This window comes from Heterocephalus glaber, unplaced genomic scaffold, assembly GCF_053883595.1.
Source record: "Heterocephalus glaber isolate CG9 unplaced genomic scaffold, H.glaber_assembly_v1.0 deba00001463, whole genome shotgun sequence".
NCBI classification, from domain to species: Eukaryota; Metazoa; Chordata; class Mammalia; order Rodentia; family Bathyergidae; genus Heterocephalus; species Heterocephalus glaber.
In genome coordinates this window covers 17624837-17643793 of record NW_028258310.1, presented here as the reverse complement: position 1 = coordinate 17643793, position 18957 = coordinate 17624837, and the positions used below count along the sequence as shown (strand labels likewise).

Genomic DNA, 18957 nt, shown 5'->3' with positions numbered 1-18957 from the left:
CCTGCTGCCAGTGAGGGCCTGGGCTGCCATTCAAACCCAGTCTGTTTTCGTAAAAACCTGGGTTTCTAGAGATGAGCAGTTTCTACCCCAAATCCCATGCCCAGAGGCCTAGCATTAGTTTGTTTTAGCACTGGTTCTTCTTAGCACTGCTTTGTCTTGTGTATGAGGAGGGAGCCAGGAACAGATTCTGTCCTGAGCCATGCTGAGCAAAGCTTCCCAAGGCAGCCTGCAGGGCTCTGCTGTGTCTGACACACTTTATTTGCTACCCCTCTGTCTACAGATGCCTCCATTGATTCAGCCATGGGAAGTGTCTGCCCTGGCTGCCCTCCACACCCCTTTTGTTGATACATCCTCAGAATGTTCAAGTTCACACCCGTGATGCAACCCTGGCCCCTGAGCCTGATGTGGGTGCCTGCCCTGGTGTTCCTGGGGGTCTGTAGGGTAGAGGGTTGTGTTGGGTCACTTGCTGGTGGTTTCCTCTTTGCCTGTGCTTGGGAACTGGGAACTTTTTAACCTAGTCTCTTATAAGCCATATTCTAAATGCTGTGTCACTTCCTAGTGGGGAAGATGGGTAGAAAAAGGAGAAATTGAAAGGTTCTCTCTATTTCTCTTTAACGGTGTTTTATTTTAGAACCCTGGGCTGAACAATGCTTTGAATCTTTCTCTGCTTGTTAAATTCAGCTATAGTTTTAGGTGGTGAACTCCCATTCAATTAAGTGGTATCAAATTTTGCTTAGTGGTATTTAAATGCCGTCACTTAATGATGGATGGGATTACCTTCTGAGAAATGTGTCATTAGGTGATTTTATCGCTGTGTGAACATTGTAGCACATACCTATACAAACCTAGGTGGTGAAGCCTGCAACACACCTAGCATATATAGAATATATATGGCCTGTATATATATGGCCTGTTCTCAGCCCTACGTTCTGTGGTACATGACTCCCTCCCTTTCCTTTCCTCTTTTTTCTTCTCTGCAGTTTGATATTTGCCTTAGTTTTTCCTTAACCTGTGAGATATAGCCTTGCACTATTCACTTTTGGTAAAATGAAGTCACCAATGCATGAAGTGCTAAGTAGGTAGGCGGGTCCTGGCTAGATTGGGTCAAGAAATGAGGTCTTTTGATTGCTAGCTGCTTTCCTGTTATCACTTGGTGCAGTAGGCTGAACTTGGACAGTGAATTCTGACTGGGAAGAATCTGAGGGGCCTCTTAAGCTGGTTAAGCTGGTTAGAGCATAGTCCATCATTTTGGGACTAAGGATGAGCTCAGGATGGACCAACCAACCAGCTCCATGAAAAAAGAAACCACTTCTATTTCTGTGGAGAATTCCGTATTCCCTATTGGCTTCTCTGAAAGCTTCTGCCAGTGACGGAGAGATGCAAAGAAGCTTTTTTTTTCCTCTTCTTTACCACAGATGCATTCAGAACATATATTTTATCCATACATGGGACATGACTTGTTAAGCATGTATCCCAGTACTTTTCTAATACTCTTGGCATCTCACTCATCAGATAGCTGCCCCTTTTATAAGTGTCTGGATGACTGGATATTCTGATTTTAAGTCATTAGCTTGATTTTCAAATGACTTAATAATTGCAGGGAATTACAGTGTTAAATTTTTAGTGTAAAATGTTAAAGTAGAACTCTGTAAAATACGGGTTTCAGTGTCTTTTTGGAATGATCTTATCTGTGTGTTTTATCAGCTTATGTTAGACATTTTTATTACTTATGAAATCTGTGTTCATCTGTATTAGAAAATACAGATAAGCAAAAAAGACGAAAAAGAACAGAAAAAAAAATGCTGTAACTAAAAGTCCCTTGAGAGAGAAACTAGGATGTAGAAGACTTCTCAGAAGGAGGGGTCCAGTCAGTTGATACAAGGCATTAACATTCCTAGACTCATCCTGCTCTTCCTTGTTCCAGACACTAGAGATCACAACAGAAGCTGGGGTGCCTGAGCATGTCCTAGAGAAAGTCAGAGTGGCATTCCTGTGTGCTGCTCTGTGCTATGACCTCTGATCCTTCAGGGTTCAGAAGTCCTGGTGTTACTCTACCACTTGCAAGAGGTTGCTGTGAAAACAAAGAATAGTTCTTTGGGGGTTTCTTTATTTTATACACTTGCTAGTTCTTAAGCAGAAAGGCTAGAAAATAATCTTCTAGTCTTCTCTTACTCCTCGTGGCCTTACTGGAGCCATCCATCCACCACCCACCCATCTGTCCACTTCTTCACCCATGTGTTCATTTACTTATTCATTTGTTGATTCAGTTCACTCACTCATCCATTCAATACTAATTCAGTGTTTACCTACTAAGCACCAGACATTGAGTACACTTGGCTCTGGGAATGCAGTGTGAATAAGACAAATTGGTGCTCTCACGGAGCTTACATTAAAAACAGTGCAGGTTGTGGTGTCATCATTTCCCTTTCAGGTTTTCCTTGCACATCTGTGGTTAAGATGCCATGAATTTGCAATTGAAGGTGTTTACCTCTCCCCTGGAGCACACTAGATCCCTGTGTTCTGTCCTAGAGCTCAGCTCACCCTGAACACTCGTGGCGAACCTGCAACCTGGTCATCTCCAACAGGGAAGGTGAGGAAAAGGGATCATTTGACTGAATTTTTTTCAAAATGGGACTTTATTTTTGTTTGGGAGGGTCAGGGGAGCAACGCACAGAGGGAAGGGTTCCTAGCTTTATCAGAGAGAGAAGGGCTCATTGTGTGTTGTTGTTGGAACATGTCCCAGAGACCTCAGTGCAGTTCTTTGGACAGGGCTGAGCTAAGCTACCATGCCATAAAATAATAGCCAAAAGAATGGAGTGGAATGTAGGATAGTATCAAAGGGAGCTCTGTGTTTCAGCCCTCCAGGCCCAGGGCAGGACTTCAGCCCCAGGTCAAGCCCTGTTGTTAACTTCATAATATCTTCATGAACGTGCCTTTTGTGTCAGTGTCTGTCCCTCCCCCTTCCTCCCTCCTCTTCTGTCCCCTTTCTTCCCCTCCGCTCTTCTTTCTTCCCTGTCCTTCATCACTTGTTAAAGAATTTCGATGGAAAATTTAAAACCTCCTCTCTGCCTGACATACCTCTTGAGCTATGACATACCTGGGTGGCTGCATGTGTTGCAAGGATGGGGACATTTGATATGGAAAACAGAGAGTTCCAGGAAACCAGTCTTTCCCAAACTTTAGTCATTTCCATCGTTAATTTTTGCTACATTTATGTAATACCTATTTTGTTGTTCACTTAATATTTTTAAGTGGAAGTACTAGTTCTTTTCAGAATGACAGTCTTTGTTTAATAAAAGACCAGTACATTTTTGCCTCAGCTGGAAAGTAGCCATAAGAAACAGTGTGTAAGCCCTTGTGTTTGTGTGACACACAGTGTGTGAATTGATTGCATAGCTGTGAAGCTGCGCACTTACCACACTCTGGGAAGTTCTGTTGTAGACTGTGTCAGCTCCATTCAGCATATCCCTGGAAAGTCAGGTAAGTACAAATTCCTCCTTCCAGTGCTTTGTCCCCATCTCTCTCGGCCATGCTAAGATGAACAACTGGCTATAACTCAAGTGCAAGTTTGCAGGCTCCAGGGACTCACAGAATTTGGAAATTCTGGAAATTGAGCATTTCTGGTTGCTCCGTGCTCTGCCCTTCTTGGGCTGCCCCTTTTCCCATCTTCTGTAGGCACTGGGGTCTTGAAAGACCGCTCAATACTATGGGTACCGAATGACATTGCCAGTGCTGAAGAGTAGAAGATGCCGACACTGAGCAGTGTGCTGTGGATGCAGCTGTCTGTGTGCCAGGTGATTTCTTTCCCATCTTTTTAGCAAATGTTCTCCACTCTGCGTGGTGGAAAGTAGAAGCTGAGCTAGAGTGGGCTCTGGAGGTCAACAGCATAGACTCTAGTCCTGGGCCTATTCCTTATAAGGCCAGACAAGTAGCCTCTTTTTTCATTTATTCAAGAGATAAACATATATGTATGAGCCAGCTGCTGTTCTAAGCCCCAGGGTTTTTCTACTGAACAATCTGGAGGAGGTGGTGGGATCATGCCTTCATAGAACTTATATTCTGCCCTTATTCTCATCTCTTAAATGGGAGTAGTAGTTCTAGACGTACCTTCTGTGGTTATCACAAGGTGTGAGTGAGCGGGTATGAATGAAGCGAGCTTGGCATAGTTCCTGGCTCTCAGCCATTGCTTATTAACTGCTAGCTGTTTACTTACAATACCCATGTGCCCAGCATTGCTGCAGTCTTAGTCCCCATTCTGATCATTTCACTTCTGCTTTAGCATTAAAGTACCTAGCTGAAATATTCTGTCTGTATTTCTTAGCCATAAGTCATTCTTGAAACCCCTCAACTTGTAGGAACCTTGCATGGCTTCCGGTTTCTTCACCTATTCATAGGATTCTATATCTTTGTCATCCCATGAAGTAAGCGTAGCATCACTTAGCTGCTGTGTTTGGTTGACGTTCTCATCTCCTGGATGACATGTTTTGGAAAGATTCTTTTGTAGTGGGGTCTCCTATCTCTTGCCTCTCCCTGCAGTGTTTCCTTCTTCCTTCCCATCGTGTGAGGGTTGTTTGGGCAGATATCCTGCTCTTGCAGTTGCTGTAGGGATTTGTTTAACACAACTCTTTACAGGAAAAGCCCACTGTAGTGGAGCTGGTTTAAAATAGGGGTAGTCATGCACTTGACTATGTAGGAGATTGACTGTGTTTTAATTCCATTCACATGTAAAAGGAAAGATTCTGTTCCTCATCTCTGTGTAATCACCAACATAGACATAAGGTAGCATCGGTGACCGTGCTGCATGGGGTGGTTGCTTCAGAAGAGACACCAACCTGCTTGTGCCATGCAGGTGTGGCAGGGAGGCAGGTAATAGGAGCAAACTGGACACTGTGTTATTACTGTGCCAGAGTTACCATAACAAAGTACCACAGACTGGGTAGTTTAAACAACAAAAATTTCTTTTCTTGCAATTCTGGAGGCCAGAAGTAAGATCCAGATGTTGGGATCTTATCTCTTCCCGGGCCTCTCTCCCTGGCTTGCTGATGGCTATCTTCTCTCTGTGCTTCACATCGTCTTTCCTCTGTACATGTCTGTCTTCATCTCTTTTTCTTAATGTGGTTACCACTCAAATTGGATTAAGTCCCACCTATGTGACATCCTAATTGCTTCTTCTTTTTTTTGAGCAGTACTTGGGATTGAAGCTGGTACCTTCACACTCAGCTATGCCCCACTGCCTTTTTTGAGACAGGGTCTCACTGAGTCACTAAGTTGCCCAGACTGGGCTTGATCTTGTGATCTTCCTCAGCCACCCGGAGTGCTAAGATTACAGACATGTGCCACCATTCTGGGTTACTTACCTTTTTAAAAGCCTTATCTTTGGATATAATAACTTTCTAAAGTACTGGGAATGTGAATTTTGGGGGACACTTTTCAGCCCATAACAACGTATTTCAGGAATGCTGTTTCAAAATACACAAGCATTGCCAAAGCCTTGCGTTACTCAGTTTGGTCTTTCAGGGCAGAAAGGAGGACCAGAAGACCAGCTAGCTTTAGACGTGAGTGTGGAGATGTGGCTGTCATTACTACTTTAATATGATCTTGCTCATGACTTAGGCTAGTTGGCTGCTTCTCAGGGGGTTGGCCAGGTCAGCAGTAGGTGGACAGTTTTATTTACAACCAGAAAGTAAGATTTTCTCATTTACCATTGCATCCTGGCTACTTTCAGATAGGATTTGAAAGGGAGGAGTTGGGATACTTTGGGGAAGGATTTGTTGATGGTGAAAGAGTGACATTGTCCTTTAGAAGGGACTCAACTTCATTAGGAGTTGGGAAAACCATGGCTAGAGCTTTCCAGTAATCTGCGATCCCTCTCCTTCCGGTTTGACGTGCTGTAAACAGTGACTGTCTGTGAGAGGGGTTTGTAGCCTGTTGACTTTGGCTGGGATGTAGCCTAAGGAGACTCATCAGTTTCCAATTCCTGTTCTCTCAGGACATTAAGTATTGCAATGAACTGGAAAACTTTCCTTTATTAAAATTGGAGGAAGAGTTGGGGTGGGAGGGAGACCTGAACAGGAAGGGAGCAAACACCAGAAGTTACATGTGTCCTTTGGGGACACTTTTGTCTCTTGCACTGTCGATATTCAGTCAGTGGCTTTACACCCTCAGCACAGCGAGGTGAGATAAATACATGAAGTCCCAGCTAGTTTGCATGACATGATGCTGACAAGGCAGCTCCTTTGTAAGGCTGTGTAGGATGGGTTTCAGGGTGTATGCTCTGGGGTCCCGCCGACTCCTGTTTAGAGCCTGGCTCTACTGCTTCTCACCAGTGTGAGAGTGGGCTAATTGCTTAACCTCTCTGAGCTTCGTTTTCTTTACCTGTCAGATGAAATAATAGTATCTACCCCATGGGATGTGGTGCAGATTATCAATGGTCAACAACTGTTAGCCAGCTGGTAGCCTCTGTTCGTATTATCAATGTGGGATTGTCAGCAGGCTGTTACCCTTGTCAATTGGCTGGCATCTAATTCAAGGATAAAATAACATTTTATTATTCATGGAATCACATTTTAATCAGATTCTAACCTTGTGTGATTTTCTGTTTCTAGCTAAGAACTCAGCTAGCTAGCTAGCCAGCCTGCCTGCCTGCCTTCCTTCCTTCCTTCCTTCCTTCCTTCCTTCCTTCCTACCTTCCTTGAGACAGGGTCTTGCTATGTAGTTCGGACTGGCCTTGCACTCACTATGTAGCACAGGCTGGCCTCGAACTCATGGCCATCCTTCTGCCTCAGCCTCCCAAGTGGTGGGATAACAGGTGTGCATCACCATGCCTGACTCAATTTTAATCGTTTTAGAGAACAATACTTTTCAAATGGGAAAGAAGTTTTTGAAAAGTTATGTTTGGTGTTTTATCACGTCTAAGGTTAGTTTTATGGGTTAAAAAAAGTATTCTAATTGGTGAGGTTAATATATTTATATTCACTCCACATTTATTGAGTTGTCTCTATAACCATATTATACCTTTCCCCTGACTCCTTCCCAGTCTCTACCCACACTGATTCTGCTTTTGCCCGCCACAGGGCATTTACATTAGCTGTTCCCTGGACTTAGAGCACTTTTGCCTTTTTCCCTCTCACTCATTTTTCAGGCTCATCCCAACCTCTCTTCTTTGGCTAGTCTTCCTAGTCCCACTGTGCTTCTACAGGACCCTGATTCTTTCCTTCTGTAGTACAGAGCTGTCTCTAAATATACACTCCTTTGCACAAGTTCATCTCCTCCGTAGATGGGAAGCCCATGAAAGTAGGGACTGTTTTTTTTTTTTTTGGTTCACCATTATTTACTGAGTGTGTGGTAGCACCTTCATGCATAGTAGACATTGAGAAAATATGTGCTGAATGAATAAATAGATACCGTTTTGGTGAAAGAGTACATCAGATACAGTGGCTGCAGAGAGAGAGAGAGAGAGAGAGAGAGAGAGAGAGAGAGAGAGAGAGAGAGAGAGAGGCCGGGGAGGGGAGAGGAGAAGAGAGGAGAGGAGAGGGGAAAGGAGAGAGAAGGGGAGGGCACCTATTCAGTCCCTGTCCCTGAAGACATTCCAGTCTGTTAGAGGACACAGTTAAATAGTGCCACAGGAGATGAGTGAAGCTGGAGTGGACAGGAAGACAGAGTCACTCTCCATGGCGGGAGAAGTGAAGGCATGTTTAGGAGATACCACAGCTCCACCGGGCCTTGGAGAAAGAAGAATTAGGGCTGAAGAAATGGAAGGAAATGGCACATGAGATAGAAGGGACTATGAGCCAAGCCTTGGAAAGTTCAGCATGGATCAGGGAAGGGGAATCATGTGGTTTGGCTGGGGTCCAGCTGGCTTGCAGGGACGTGGTAGATAGTAAGTTGGAAGGGACGTCAGAGCCAGGTTTGGCAGGCTTCCTGTGATTTGGCTGGGAGGAACATGGGCCCGGTGGAAGGTCTTGAGCAGGCACTGTGCTCCAGCAGGTAGTTGTCCTGTGTAGGTTGCATGGGGGCAAGAGATGCTCAGAGTGTGAGAGGAAGGGGACTAAGTAGGTGCCTAGAAGAGGGCCATGTAGTGAAAGGGAGAGAACACCTCTGGGCCTTGGTCACTGACTAGATGCAGGAGCTGAGGAAGAGGGAGGAGACAGGCAGAATAATGAGATTTTGTAACTTGGGTGCCTGAGAGTTTATTCTTTTAGATGAAGCAACATGGGAAGCACCCAGCATGGTGTCTGGCAGGTGTGGGAAGTTTAGTAAATGTTATTTTTTTTTCCCTGTGCCAGCAACAAGAACTCAGGTGGGAGGGAGGGAGGGGGAGGGAGCAAGATGGAGGAGCATTCAGGTGATGAGGTTCAGCAGATAGCTGGAAGAGCAGGAGCGGTGCTCTTGAGGGAAAGCAGCGAATGTCACCTCCAGAGCCGTTGAAACAAAAGAGAAAACAGGTTTTGGGAAGAACTTGGGGGGCTGTCTCCCTTCAAAAGTAAGAGGAGAAAAGAGGATCGACAAGATGAACAGGATGCAGGAGAGGAACACTGAGAGGATGGTGCCTTGCGAGCCTTGCTTCAGAAGATGGGTTTTCCTGTTGTAGAGATGATGAAAGCCATGTGGACCTTTGGTGGCCCATGGGTGGGGTTGAATTATGGGTGTGGCTCTCATTTTAGCCAGCCTCTTTGTTATTTCTGTTCTCTGACCACAGACTACATTCCCAGCCATGGGCAGCTCTGTGTCTCCCTCTCATGAGGTGGTATGACAGATTGGCCAACTTCAGTGCCTGCCTCAGTGACTGGCCCAAATGGTCCTGCATTGTTACATGTCAATTGCACTGTTCATCCCTACGTCCAAGATGGTGGAAAGTACTTTTATGGGAAGATCAGCAGTATCAACATTGAAAAGTTCATGTGCCTTGTTTAAAATTTTCTGACAGTAACCTGGGCATGGTGGCACATGTCTATAATCCCAGCACTCAGAAGGTTGCAGGAGGATTGCACGAGTTTGGGATCAAACCTGAGATTCATAATGAGTTCAAGGCCAGCCCAAACTATATAGCGAGACCCTGTCTCAGAAAACAAAACTGGCAAAAAAATTTTCCCACTCTGTGGGTTGTGTCTTCACTCTGTTGGTGATTTCTTTTGCTGCGCAAAAGCTTTTTAAGAAGATGAGATCCCAGCTGTTGATTCTTTGCGCTAGTTCATGTGAGACTGAGGTTTTGTTCATGAAATCTTTTGCTACACCAGTGTCTTCAAGAGTTCTACCTAACCTCTCTTCCAGCCTGTTTAGTGTTTCTGCTTTAATATTTCGATCTTTGATCCATTTCGATTTTAGTTTAGTGCATGGTGAGAAATACAGGTCTAGTTTTAATCTTTGGCATGTTGAAATCCAATTTTTCTAGCACCATTTATTAAAGAAGCTATCTTTCTTCCAGTGAAGGTGTTTGGCCTCTTCATCAAAGATTAGGTGGCTGAGTGTGTTTGGAGTTGTTTCTGCATCTTGTAATCTGTTTCATCCATCCTTGGGTCTTTTCTTTCTTTTCTTTTTTTGCCAGTACCATGCTGTTTTTATCACAGTAGCTTTGTAGTATAATTTAAAGTCAGGGATTGTGATGCCCCCTTCCTTGCCTTTATTGCCCAGAATCATTTTTGCTATTCTAGGTTTCCATTAGTTCCAAATGAATTTTAGGATTGTTTTCTCTAATTCTGTGAGGTATGCTATTGGTATTTTGATTGGCATTGCATTAAATATGTACAGATAAAGGACTAATATCTAGAATAAAGAACTCAAAAAAGTCAGACCCCCCCAATTTAAAGACCCAATCCAAAAATGGGCATCTGAAATAGAGGTGCTCCTCAGATGAAGAAGTACAAATGACAAATAAAAATATGAGAAAGTATTCAACATAACTGGTTATTTGAGAGATGCAAATTAAAACAACACTGAGATTACATCTCCAGAAAGAATGGCTGCTATCAAGAAATCAACCAATAACAAATGCTAGTGGGGCTGTGGGGAAAAAAGAACCCTTCTCCACTGCTGATGGGAGTGTACACTGGTGCAACCACTGTGGAAATCAGGTTGGAGATTTCTCAAAACTAATACTAGAGTTTCCATTTGACACAGCTATTGCCCTTCTTTGTATCTTCCTGAAAGAATTAAAAGAATCATACCACAGTGATATATGCACACCCCTGTTTATAACCACACAGTTTGTAATTGCTAAGTCTTGGACACAGCCCACATGCCCATCAGCCAATGAATGGATAAAGAAGCTGTGGATTTTTTTTTTTTTAATAAGTGGAATACTGTTTGCTAAAAAATAGAATAAGCTTTGGGGTCAGGGATTTAGCTCAGTGGCACCATGCCTGCCTCAAAAACACAAGGTCCTGAATTCGATCCCCAGTACCAAAAAATTAAAAAAAAAAGAGTAAGCTTGAGACATTTCTAGGTGAATGGATGCATCTTGAGACCATATTCTTCAGTGAGATAAATCGGATGCACATGTTTAAATACTGCATTATTTCTGTGGTGTGAGAGAGCAAAAGTGGAAAACCAAAATGTATAATAGATATTGTGAAGTAGGAAGAAAATATTCAAATGGGAAGGGGAACAAGGGAAGGGGGAGGGAGAAAGGAAGGAAGGAAAAAAAAACAAGAAGAAAAAAATGGAGACAAAGCTTTTGTAAATAAGGAGGGGAAGAAGGGTTGCAGGGAGGAGAGGGGAATGGAAAAAAAAGAATCAAGATATATCATGTGCAGGTAGAAATTCCCTGTGGTGAATGTGATCATTATTTATATCTAAAATGTACCAATAAACTTAATTAAAACAAAACAAAATGAAACATTCCGTGACAAGATTTGGGATCTCTTTGGCCTTTGCAGAATCAGAGTTTTAGTTTCATTTGATAGGGTAATTGTCTGCTCTAGGCTTCAGGTTTTAGAAATGAGATATAAATAATAGGGGCATCACAATGGGCTATGGGGTTGTAATTCAGGTTCTGCTTTCTCTCCCTGGGTGTGTCATCTAATCCTTACCCTAAGAATGTGCTTTCTGTTCCAGCATTTTTTAGGAACAGCTTGGCTCATGGCAGACTTCCTTAGTTCTGTCTGGACTGGAAGTGTAGCTTCCCTTCTACCCACCTAGGACTACAGAGAAGAGTGCCATGTACAGGTTACTGCCTTTTTTTTTTTTCTTTTTTAAGTTACTGTACTTCACCTGTATGACCTGGGCCCATGTCACCCTCCACCAATTCTTCTGGCCTGCCAAGCCGCACTTGGCTTAGGTGGCACAGTATGTCAGCCTCTTACCTCTGTACACCTTTATTTCTTTGTGCTGTGCCCATAGGTGTGGCATTGCTGGCTGGGGTCAGGGACTGCCACAGGAGGCAGGGCTTCTATCCTTGTTACTCTCCTTGTTATTTGGTGGCTGCACCTTTTACTGTCACTAAGATACTAGGTTTACCTGGTCCTTTAAAGTCATCTAATGAAGCAAAGTAGTGGTGGTTAAGATCTCAGAATCTGGAGTTTGAGTCTTTTCTTTATTAGTCGTATCACCTTGGGAATCACTTGGTCCAGTTTCCTCATGTGTAAAATGAACAAAATGACATGACCACCTTCATTGGGCTCTCACGAAGAATAAAGTGAAGCAATACTTTTAAAGAGTTGGTTTATATGCTAACACAGTTGGCTGCATTTACCATCATTCTTATTCTTTCTCTACCACTGCAGGAGGGAAGAGCTCCAGGTGCCCATTTGTCAGCTTCTTCCTGTGATACTTCTCACCCAGAGTGGCATGGAGGGTGCTTATTAGAATCTACCTTCCTTGTTACTGCCGTAAGGCGCCCCCCCCCCCCCCCATCCTCCTCCAGGGCGTGTCTGGAAAGAATGCCCCTCTGGCTTCTAGGTGTTTGTCAATTCCACCCGGACTTCAGAGCCAGGGCTAAGCACCACCATGAGTCTTAGTAAGAGTGATTTGGTTGCAGGGAGGAGCTGTCTCCTTAAGCCAGCTGAAGCCAAGAAGAGAATTTTACTTTGGGAAGCTGGGATATTCCATGCACCTCAAGGGCAGGAAGTATACCTGATTTGGAACCAGGGATTGGGAAGTCAGGAACCTGAGTTGTAAGTACTTTCTCCTTGGGCCTGCGGGGGTGCCTTCTCACTTGCCTCTCTAGTGGACCAGCTTTCTGTCTGAGCATGCATGAGGCAGGAGGAGGCTGCCCAGCCCTCTTCTAACACATTCTTCAGTTTGCATTTCCAGCATCAGTTAACAAGCTCCTCTGTGCCCTAATTACAAGTTCCCTGGAGAGAAACAGACCAGTTCAGCTAGGTCAGCCATCCGCTGTGGTCCATAGTAGTGAGGAGAGTGGCTGGGGTGGTGCGAATCGTCTCACCTGTTGATGTGGACAGACAGGCCCAGACATCTGGACATGACAGTCACTTGCACACATGACATAGCTCTTGTTCTTCTGGCCAAAGGGAATACCTCTCTCCTCCCACAGCCAGCTCTGCCAGGCATATACAGACTGAGGCTCCAAGCCAGGTCTTCCAGAATAGCCACGCCCTGCATATCAGGCTTCATAAAATCCCCAGTTGGTTTCACATTTCTGGGTTACACAAACAACATTTTCTCAAGAGGGGTGATTTCATGTACAGGTGATGTGGGAGATGATTTTAGGTGGTATAGGGACAATATATTTTATATAGATAACTATTTTAATTGCAAAACATATAACTAAGGACCCATCCCACAGCTAATGCGTACAAAATTTCCTTTCATAATGTAAGTAAAGGTGAGTTTATTTTAAAAATTTATGGGTTTGATTTAAAAAAAATTGAAGGTGGAATGTGAGGGGTTGAAGTTGAGAAATGCTAACTGGTGGTGTTAGAGCAGTGGGCTTACCAGGAAACCTGGGATATCCTTCAAACCACAGGCAACATTTTATATGTGTGTCTCCCTTTTTTTCATGGGAGATAAGTGGGTTTAAAACTTCATTTGGTTTAAAAATTGAATGTACATTGGAGCATTCTGAGGGTAATTTTTTAGAAATTGCAGTTTCCCTCCCCAGCAATTTTGTTGTAGCATTTAGAATGACATGCATAAATATCCATTTCATATTTCGGTGACTAAAGTGGGTCTTTCTTGGACTTCATGCTTAAAGAGGCTCAGGATGCCCTAATGTTGAGAATCTGGTTTTGGCCCATCCTTAGGATTGTTGTTCAAACTGATAAAATGTTTTTGTCAAGAATTTCTGAGATCTTTGGACAAAACATTATTAGGTCAATTTATGTCACAAATTATTAAGGAGTTCTTAGTAAGGTGGCCCTTTTTTCTCTGAATGGTCCTATTGTGTTTGGATTTGGCCTTCTTAGACCAGGATATTGAAAAAGAACAAACTGAGGTTTAAGAGTTCAAGTCTTTGTGTGATCATAAATCTGTTATTAGAGAGACATGCTCAAGTGTTTGTGAGCAGCAGCAGCAGCTGCTGCTGTTGCCACTAGCCTTGTTGGAGTGTGTCCATGCAGCAGTAGGGTGGACAGAGCTGGGCTTTGCCCTTCCGTTTAGAAAAGAGAGAAATCTTTTCTTTTGAATGGATCTGGATCTCTGCTTGTCCCCAAAGGCCATAATAAAAAAAAATAATAAACCTTTTTTTAAGCACCTGCAAAGTGCCTGGATTACCATATATGCATTTTCTTGTTCTTCCCCAGAACACTATGGAGTCTGATCTTAATTGCATTTTACAGATGAGGAAACTAGACTTAAAGCATAACTAGGGAGGAGAGTTGTTATGGCCAGCCTTCTGCCCTGGCCGTAGACCTCATGTTACCTGGGAAGGTGGTGCCAGTTAGTGGTGAGATCAGGCAGCCCCCACTTCACTTGGGCAGACAGAATACCAGAAAAGACTCCTTGAAGTGGAACTTGAGCTGAAGATGAGTAAACTGGATCTTGGAGTCAGTGTACAGGACTTCCTGAGATATATATTTTTTAATGTACCATTAATGTTTCCTTCATCTTTAAGTCCTCTTAACTATGTTACTGTGGACCAAGGGAAGAGAGGGAGAATTGCCCACACAGAGGCCATAGTGGTCACAGGCATGCATCCCTCCACCTTACCTCCAACTAGTTTGGTGTTGGTATCAGTGACTGGCAGCCTTCCTAAGGCAGAGCTTCTTAATGTGGGATCCATGTTCCGTGGAAGTTTCCTTCAATGGCCCATAAAAGATCTGTGAAATTTTATGTGCATGTGCTCATACTTGCAAGTGCACCTGTGTACTTTTCTGGGTAGTAGAGTCCTTCCTCTGTACTCTCCCAGCCAACTGTAACCCCGAACAGAGGCTTCACTGCCGGAGGAGCATTCCACTGCTAGACTGTAGCTAGGTGGTCTAGGTCCCTCCTCAAGGTATGGTTAGTGGGTGGCAGCATTAGTAGCATCTGGAGAGTTGTCAGAAATAGCAGTTGTGAGCTCCACCTGGTTCCTGTTAGCATTTTACCCAGATGATTTGTGTGAACACTAAAATTCTGTACACACTTGATCTGATGAACTCTGCCTGTCTGGAGAGTCAATTTCTGGTGCACCTCTGTGCTAGAAGGCTTTTAGAAAAAAAGCCACATTTCCTTACAGCATTTCTTTTTTAAAAAATTCATTTTATTGGTACATTTTAGGTCTACAATATAATGACAATCATCATTGGAAATTTGGACCTTTATTACATAGTCTCTCTTGGTTCTTATTTTTCACCCTTGCCCAGCCCTCCCTTCAACCCCTCCAGTCCTCCCTATTTACAAAGATTTTGTTCCTATTTTTCCATTTTCTCATATTAATCCCACTCTCTTCTATCCTTTCCCCTAGCCCTCTCACTTCCTTCCCCTTTGCCCCTTTTCTTCCTATTTCACATGACCTAATATAGATTTAGTCCTTATTTACACTTTCAGTTTCTTACACCAGAGAAACTATTCGGTATTTATACATGTGTGTCCTATTTATTTCACTTAAGAGTATGGCCTCAATGTGCATCCACTTAGCTATAAATGTCTCTAATTTCTCATTTTTTATGGCTGAGTAGTACTCCATTTTATAAAAAAACCACATTTTCTTGATCCAGTTGATGGGCATTTGGGCTGTTTCCAAGTTTTAGCTATTACAAATTGTGCTTCTATGAAGATGGGTGCACATATATGACTGAGGTATGATTCTTTTAATTCTTTGGGGAAGATCCCCAGCAGTGAAATAGTGGGGTCAAATGGGACTTCCAGTCTTAGTTCTTTGAGGTATCTCCATACTGATTTCCACAGTGCTTGCACCAGTCTACACTCCCACCAGCAGTGGAGCAAGGTTCCTCTTTCCCCACAGCCCCGCCAGCATTTGTTATTGGTTGATTTCATGATAGCAGCCATTCTTTCTGGAGTGAGGTGGAATCTCACCGTTGTTTTCATCTGCATCTCTCAAATGACCAGTGATGCTGAACATTTTTTTCATGTATTTATAAGCTATTTCTACTTCCTTGTCTGAGAAATGTCTGTTCATTTCAGATGCCCATTTTTGGATTGGGTCTTTAAATTTGGGAGGTCTGATTTTTTTAAGTTCTTTGTACATTCTAGATAGTAGTCCTTTGTCTGAGGAACAGCAGGTGAGAATTTTTTCCCACATTGTGGGTTGCTTCTTCACACTGTGATTTCTCTTGCTGTTCAGAAGCTTTTTAATAAGAAGAGATCCCACTTGTTGATTGTTTGTGCTAGTTCATGGGCAACTGAGGTTTTGTTCATAAAATCTTTTCCTACACCGATGTCTTCAAGAGTTCTACCTAACCTCTGTTCCAGCTTGTTTAGCGTTTCTGTTTTACTATTTAGATCTTTAATCCATTTTGATTTTAGTTGAGTGCATTGTGAGAGATATAGGTCTAGTTTAATCTTTGGCAAGTTGAAACCCAGTTTTTCCAGCACCATTTATTTTATTTTATTTTTTTAACTTTATTTATTTATTTTTTTTGGTACTGGGGATCGAACTCGGGACCTTGTGCTTTGCAAGGCAGGTGGCAGAACCACTGAGCTAAATCCCCGGCCTCTATTTTTTTAACTTTAAACAGATTTTTGTTACACAAAGGTTATTTGTGTAATAGTTGATTTTCTCTGCTTTGTACACAATTATTCCTCTCCATAGAAAGGCTGCTTCTGAACTTTTCATCTGTAATGGCAAGCACTAGAATCCTGACTGTAACAGAATAATAGTAGAAATGCCTCCATAGGGCCGGGGATTTAGCTCAGTGGATCTGCCACCTGCCTCGCAAGCACAAGGACCCGAGTTCAATAACCGGTACCAAAAAAAAAAAAAAAAGAAAGAAAGAAATGCCTCTGTGATTAAGTTGAAAGCAGTACACTGGTATGTGGCTCTGGCACCCAGTTTCAGGAATGTACAAATGCTTTTGTATTCAAAAATACAAAATAAATTATCTGTAGGCATGGACAATGACAGCAGTAAGCCATTATATATTGTAACTGAAACCAGCAATGATGGGTGTGTGATTACCTTATAGCCAGCCTTCTCTTCATTTCCTTCATCCGAATTCTCCAGTTACTGGGGAGGACCCTGTGTGGAGCTTCCTGTCACAGTTCATCAGCAAGGGCCACGTGCTACTCTAGGCTAGAACATACCGACGCCCATCCTGCCACCCATCCCGCCCATGGCACCCATGGCAGGGTCCTGCTCCTCCTTAGGGATTTCTGTGACCATGACTTCTACTGTACTTAACAGAGAGGCCACCCCCGCAGCGTCCAGCAAAGCAGTTCTTACAGCCTTTGTTGGATCAATGATTCCTTTCTCTACCATATTCACAAAGTCTCCGAGCATAGAGTCATAGCCAACCTCAGAGGAGCTCTGCAGGATTTTCTCAACTATCAGAGATCCTTCCACACCTGTATTCTTAGCAATGGTCATCTCAGGAATCTTCAATATTCTTTTAATAATTTCTATGCCAATTTTTTGATCTTCATTAGCAGGTGTTAAGGCGTTGAGGGCAGGAATGCACTGAAGCAGGGCACAGCCAGCACCTAGCACAATGCCTTCTTCCACAGCTGCCCTCCTAGCATTGAGGGCATCTGTGACCATCTTTCTTCTCATTCATCTTGACATCACTTGTCCCACCAACCTTCAGCACAGCCACTCCGTCTGAAAGGTTCGCCAGTGGCTCACTCAGTGTCTCCTTCTCATATTCACTGGTTGTGATTTCTAATTGCTCAGTGATTTCTTGAATACGTTTTTCAATTTGTGCTTTGTCACCTTTGCCTTTCAAAAGCAGGGCATCATCTTTGGTCATGATGACCTCTCCAACTTTTCCTAAGTCATGGGCCTGAACATCTTCAAGATTTAGGGTCAACCCCTCTTCTCCAAAGACTGCACCATCAGTAGAAATAGCCATGTTTTTCAGCTGATTCTTCCCATTGTCACCGAACCCTGGAGCTTTGACTGCGACAACCTGAAGACCAACCTTTAGCCTGTTCAAAACCAGGGTAGTGAGAGCTTCTCTGTCAGTGCCCTCAGGAATTATGACCAAGGGCTTCCGGTGAGCACTGGCAATTTCAAGAGCAGGTACGATGGACTGGACACTAGAAATCTTCTCACTCAGTAGAATATAGGTATCCTGAAATTCACACTTCTGGCCTTTTGATGTATTAATAAAGTATGGAGAAATACATGCTCGATCAAACTTCACTCCTTCAATGATTTCCAATTCATCATTCAAGATTTTTCCATCCTTCACTGTGATGACGCCCTTCCTTCCGACCTTCATGGCATCAGATGTGATGTTGCCAATTTCTTTGTCTCCATCTGCAGAAATTGTAGCAACCTGAGCAATTTCTTTGGGAGTTGTCACAGTCTTAGACTTTCTTAAGCTCAGCAATCACAGCGTCAACCGCTAACATCACACCTCTCCTGATTTCCATGGGGTTCACGCCTTTGCTGATCTTCTTGAAGCCTTCCTTGGCAATGGAGCGCACTAGGACAGTTGCAGTGGTGGTGCCATTTCCTGCCTCTGCGTTTGTGTTGTTGGTGACATCTTGAACAATTTCAGCCCTAATACTTTTGTATTTGTCTTAAATCAATTGACTTTGCAACAGTCACACCATCTTTTGTTACTTTGGGACTTCCCCAGCTGGGTTTAATGATCACTATTCTTCCCTTAGGCCCCATTGTAACGGCAACGGCGTTGGCCAGAAGGCCTACACCCTGAAGCATGAGGGCATGGGCATCTGCACCGAATTTCACGTCTTTGGCATAAGCTCAAGTGAGCTTCGGGGTCAGCGCCCGGGACACTGACCTTGCCTGGCAGAGGACTGTGGGTAGCTGGAGCATTTCTGTGGGGCAGCAGTGGGGACGCACGTGGTGAGGAAGCCGTTGGTGGTGAGAGCAGTACCATATATTAAAGAGGCTATCTTTCCTCCAGTGGAGGATGTTTGGCTCCTCTGTCGAAGATGAGGTGTCTGAGTGTGTCTGGAGTTGTTTCTGCATCATCTGATCTGTTCCACTGATCCTCAGGTCTGTTTCTTTGCCAATACCATGCTGTTTTATCACAGTAGCTTTGTAGTATAGTTTTAAGTTGGGGGTTGTGATACTCCCTGCCATGTCTCTGTTACCTAGAATTGCTTTTGTTATTCTAGGTTTCTTCTTGTTCCAAATGAATTTTTGGATTGTTTTCTCAAAGTCTGTGAAGTATGCTGCTGGGATTTCAATTGGGATTACATTGAATCTATATAGCAGTTTTGGAAGTATGGCCATTTTCACTATGTTGATTCTTCTTACCCATGAGCAAGGGATGTCTTCCCATTTTCTGATACTGTCTTCAGTCTCTTTTTTCAGAGTGCTATAGTTTTCAGAGAAGAGGTCTTTGATTTCTTTTGTTAGGTTTATTCCTAGGTGTTTCAGTTTTTTGGATGCTATCGTGAAAGGAATTGTTTGCCCTATTTCTTTCTCAG

At 43.4% G+C, this 18957-nt stretch overlaps 1 protein-coding gene and 1 pseudogene across 5 annotated transcripts in view; one reads left to right on the top strand and one right to left on the bottom strand.

The window, feature by feature from the left end:
- Nucleotides 1–18957, top strand: part of Arhgap26 (Rho GTPase activating protein 26) — a 466045-nt gene that overhangs the window by 38626 nt on the left and 408462 nt on the right. The gene's annotated exons all lie outside the window — the stretch shown is intronic.
- LOC101720810 (60 kDa heat shock protein, mitochondrial pseudogene) lies at nucleotides 16628–18337 on the bottom strand (annotated as a pseudogene).